Source organism: Alligator sinensis, unplaced genomic scaffold (genome assembly GCF_000455745.1).
Source record: "Alligator sinensis unplaced genomic scaffold, ASM45574v1 scaffold8_1, whole genome shotgun sequence".
Lineage (NCBI taxonomy): Eukaryota > Metazoa > Chordata > Crocodylia > Alligatoridae > Alligator > Alligator sinensis.
In genome coordinates, this window is record NW_005842568.1 from 557,868 (window position 1) to 563,424 (window position 5,557).

At 43.2% G+C, this 5,557-nt stretch overlaps 1 protein-coding gene across 13 annotated transcripts in view; it reads left to right on the top strand.

The window, feature by feature from the left end:
* Window positions 1-5,557, top strand: part of DTNB (dystrobrevin beta) — a 299,067-nt gene that overhangs the window by 30,581 nt on the left and 262,929 nt on the right. The gene's annotated exons all lie outside the window — the stretch shown is intronic.

Genomic DNA, 5,557 nt, shown 5'->3' on the forward strand with positions numbered 1-5,557 from the left:
AATGCCGAAGCTTGTTTCCATGCAAATTTAGCTCTTTCTTTTACTGTCTATATGCCGATAAGCATTCTTTTATGTGCTGATCTTACAGTTTTTGTTTCCACAGGATCATTGCCTCATTCATTGCAAAGTTTACTAAGTGCTTAGTGAAAGTGGCAGCTTTTCAGTAGTTTTTCTCCATCATTTTAAGGGCAGGAATAGTAGCACATAATGCGTTTACACACAGGGCAGAGTTATGATTACGTCTCTGATTTAGTTAGTTCATAAATGTGGAAATCTACCCTGCCTTCTACCTGATTTCAGATGAGCATGGCTATCTCCCATGGAGACATAACTTTGACATTTCAGGCTTTGTGGGACTATGCTTTGCCTTTCAGCATCTTTTTAAATTTTTTATAGGAAGGTATTCTTCTGGGGGTTTTGAATAATTAAAAGTATCTATTCTGTTTGTGTGAAGTCAAGCTAAGAGCAAGGGTCTGAATTGCTACCACAATACAAATAATACTTTTTTGCAGAATATGTGATTTGAAGGGACGAAACTTACCTGTTCAGTGTATAGCATTAAAGAATATGAACTGTTCTTGTATAGTGCTGTTTTCCACTGTAGTACTTCAGTGCTTCATGTAAAATCTCTAGTGAACATAGGACTGGAAAGTAGCTCCTGGGTTGAGACCAATCCCCTGCTACCTTGAGTAACCACATCCTAAAAATCTTTTCAGAAACTGAAACCTAATCTTAAAACTAGCTAACTGTTTTGCCCCTCATCAACCCCATTGCTAGTGGAAAGGTATTCCACAATTTCTTTCCTGTGAAGTTTCCTATTTTCCAGACTATTCGTGATCATTTGTTCTTTTGCCATCCTTTAGCTGAATTAATACTAAGACATGCTTGGATTAGAATTTAGTCCACACCCTAAACCACCACTCCATTTATCCCCTTTCCTAAACAAGCAAATATCTTATTCCACCCCAGCATATCTTCCTAGTCTTTCCTTTTGGATTGAAGTTAGAGACTACTCCAGGAAAGCTGCTACAGAAAATCTTCAAGGATTGTCTTGGAGCTGAATCTTACATGCCTTCTGGGAAATTTGCTGAGGACATGAACTGGACAGGTATCACCAGTGCAGAGGAGGATTAGGTTTTCCTACAAGATGATAATAGACCTTCAGGACTATAGTAACATAAATGCATTACAGAATTCCAGGATCATGCACTGAAGGAATGATAACAAGAATTTCTGCTGTAAGCCAGAGACTGAGGAGGAGTAAGGCCTCAGTGTACTGACCTATCACATGGTGATTTTGAGTTACTAATGTGATACACCCATGTAAAAAGATCAGTGCACTTCTAGCAGAGGTAGGAAAGTAATTCTATTGTGCAAGGTACTGATGAGACCTTATTTGGAAATACATATCTGATTCTAATCACCAGGGATCCAGATGGGAAAATGGGGATTTTTCTCTTCAAGAAGAAAAACACATTTCATAGATTTCATAGACATTAGGGCTGGAAGGGACCTCGGAAGATCATCGAGTCCAGCCCCCCGCCCAAAGGGCAGGAAGACAGCTGGGGTCATAGGATCCCAGCAAGATGAGCATCCAGTTTGCTCTTGAAGGTGTTCAATGTGGGCGCTTGAACCACCTCCGGTGGCAGGCTGTTCCAGACCTTGGGAGCTCGGACAGTAAAGAAGTTCTTCCTTATGTCCAGCCTGAAACGATCTTGAAGTAGTTTGTGACCATTCGACCTCGTCATCCCTTGGGGCGCTCTGGTGAACAAACGTTCCCCCAGATGCTGGTGGTCCCCCCTGATAAACTTGTAGGTGGCCATCAGATCACCCCTAAGCCTGCGCTTTTTCAGGCTAAAGAGCCCCAGGGCTCTCAGCCTGTCATCGTAGGGTCTGCTTCCCTGACCTCTGATCATGCGCGTGGCTCTTCTCTGGACTCTCTCAAGCTTCTCCACATCCTTTTTGAATTGTGGAGCCCAAAACTGGACACAGTACTCCAGCTCCGGCCTCACTAAGGCCGAGTACAGGGGGAGAATGACGTCCCGGGATTTGCTTGAGAAGCATCTATGGAGGCAAGCCAGCGTTTTGGTCGCTTTACTAGCCGCCGCATCGCATTGCAGGCTCATGTTCATCTCGTGGTCAATGATGACCCCCAAGTCTCTTTCTTCCATAGTGCTAGCCAACATAGCACTGCTGAGCCTATAAGGATGCTGAGGGTTTTTCTTCCCAAGGTGGAGAACCTTGCATTTATCAGCGTTGAACACCATCAGATTCTCGTCCGCCCACTTGCTGAGCCTGTCCAGGTCAGCCTGGATAACCTGCCTGTCTTCTGGTGTGGATGCTTTGCCCCAAAGTTTGGTGTCATCGGCGAACTTGGCCAGTCCGCTTCTGACTCCAGTGTCCACATCATTAATGAAGATGTTGAACAGTATGGGTCCAAGGACAGAGCCTTGGGGGACCCCACTGGTCACAGGACACCACGATGAGTGACTTCCATCGATTACTACCCTCTGGGTCCGACCCCGGAGCCAATTTCCCAGCCAGTGGATCGTGGAGGACCCAAGGCGACAATTGGCCAGTTTCTCCAAGAGGCGATCATGGGACACCAGATCGAAGGCTTTTTTGAAGTCAAGATATATGACATCAATCTCTTCTCCCTTGTCCAGGTGATAGGTCACCTGGTCGTAGAAGGAAATGAGATTGGTCAAGCAAGACCTACCCGCAACAAACCCGTGCTGGCTATCCCTTAAGATGTTGGCGTCGGCCAGTCCATTAAGGATGGCCTCTTTAATAAACTTTTCTAAGATCTTCCCCGGGATAGAAGTCAGGCTGATGGGCCTATAGTTAGCCGGATCCACTTTCCTCCCTTTCTTGAAGATAGGCACCACATTGGCCTTCTTCCAGTCTTCGGGCACTACACCAGAGCGCCAAGAGTTTTCAAAGATCCGTGCTAGAGGCTGGGCTATGATGCTCGCCAGCTCCTTGAGTACCCTGGGGTGAAGATTGTCAGGGCCAGCTGACTTGAAGGTATCCAGCTTCTCAAGATGTTCCTTCAGAAAGTCAGCATTAATGGAGGGCAGGGGATCACCCTCACCCGGACTTCCCGGCCCTGTAGCGGGCATGGGCGTCCCATGGGACTGATGAAAGACTGACGCAAAGTACCTATTTAATAGGTTAAAAGTATCCTCCTATTTTCTACTCTTCAGAAGAATAATAGTCCAAACCATCTCAAACCTCAAAGAAAAAATTGTGGTTGGTTTCAGTGTTGCTGGGAATCTGAGCATGTTCTGCCATGAATCTACTACTGATAGTTACAGCAGTGCTGGTATCCACTCAGAAAATGGTTTCTTTTCCCCCTCCAAACTGTGCAAGCATTTCTGGAAAACTAAAGTGATGCCATCAAATGCATGCACTGAAGTCAATTAAGAGATGTCAGAAAACTTGAAATTAGACTCAGGAGATAAAATGTTGGGCTGCCTCAGCCTCAGGTTTGCTGGTCATTACATTTTCCTCAGCATATTTGCCAAAACTCAGACTTTCCCAGAACTAAGTACAGATTTGGCCAAGGTTGGTTCTCCACCTCTTTATCATTACCTGAAAGAGAAAAAAGCCAAATACACAGAACTATGGGTTTGGTTTTGGAGTAGTGCAAAAAGTGCTTTTATAATTAAACGTTAGTGCATGAAGGTCTTTTTCATTTCTGACCGCAAATCTAAGTTTGAACAAGACCAGCCATGATGCTGTCACAATTTCATCAACCATAATGAGGAGGTATGTTTCCAGGAGATAAACAAGAGTGAAATTACTTTCCTCAAAATTAAATTAGGGTTGCTCTAGTTTATTCATAGAAGAAGGCAGTTATTGGACCACTTCACTAATGGGAAACAATCACGTGCTGCTAGGAGTACGTGTTCGAGAAGGAGAGCATTGCATCGGATACCTTCTGGGAAGTGAGACTAAATCATGCCAGAAGTTTCCTGAATTAAAAAAAAAATGCAAAATTATTATTCATTTAATTTTCTTTAAGGCAACTACCTCTACCTAGAGCTAGCCTTAGCACAGATTTACCAAACAATCTTCTATGTCCAAACTATGGAGTCTGTCCTGCAGAATTAAACCCCTATAAAGAGGATGGTTCTTAGGGTAAACAAGTTTAACTTGTTTTGAAAGTTGGCATTCACCCCAAATTTAACTGACTCATGTTCTATATGGACATTTGTGCCAGAGTAGCGTTCAATAACTTAATCTGAAGGAAATAGTTAATAGGTGTTATAATGGGTCATGTTAGCCACACAGGCACATTTCTATTTCAGAGCAGCATAGGTTTTCTAATAGTATGTTCCATACTCAATGCACTGTACAAGCAGTAACTAATTATTTCTAGATCTCCATGAGGTAGTTAAATATTATTAATAAAAAATGAATGTTTTTTTCTTTTGCCAAGAATTTCAATGAAGACAAGGGGAAAATGTATAAAATTTTGAAAAACCAAAGACTGTAAAATTCAGTTCAAAAGATTTTGATCTTCAGTTTTTTGACCAAAAAAAATCAAGTTGTCAAGGAAAGTAGTCATTTCAAATGTATATTTTGGTTTGTTCTACATCAGACTATTTGAAGGACCATCATAATATAAACAGAAACACAGCATACAGCAACGCTTTTAGAAGAAGCTGTTACTCTCAGTAAAGTACTTGAGCATTTAAGTACAGCTATATGCATTAAATCTACTCATGCATTATAAGCAATAAAATATTGAAAGAATAAACCCACTTGTTAGAATTTTACAGTATGGATTTTTGTTTGTAGGCATTTAATAGGAAACTAACTCCTGTAAAACATGCCAGCTGAAAGGGTTGTTGCTATTTTTCATAAAAGGATTTTTAAAGATCCTCCAAGCAATAACATCATTACATTTAATTCTGCAGTCAGTTGCTCAAATTCTCTAATGCTTTGACTACAAATGGTTGTCTGTTGTAACTACAGTAGGCTTATTTCATCTTACTGCGCTCTCTATTCAATAGAGCCCTGATCTGTACTATTAAGGACAGTGGGAACTTTAGCACTGACTTCAGTGGTTTTTATTTCAGGTCCTGGCTAGCTTCATAGACGTGAGAATGGTTTGAAGGGGATTAATCTCCTTGCTCTATACCAGCAATGCTCAGCCCTAGCCTATCAGCCAAATCTGGCCTGCAGAGCCCATGGGGCTGGATTCAGGCCATTGCTGCACAGCCAGATTGGTGCCAGGCCATTACATTGCAGAGAGGATCCCAAAGCTCCTCTAGCCCACAGACCACTATCCCATGCTACTTATTCATGTGGGCACCAATGACACTGCTCGGAGCGCTCCCAGCCATGTCATGAGGCGCTACAGGGATTTGGGAGCGGGGCTCAAGGGTCTGGGGGCACAGGTGGTGTTCTCGTCGATCCTCCCAGTCTCAGGCTATGGGCTGAGAAGGGACAGGAGGATCTATGTGGTCAACCAAAGACTGCAGCGCTGGTGTCGTCAGGAAGGCTTTGGCTTTCATGACCACAGCCCGCTCTTTGGCGAGAGAGGCAG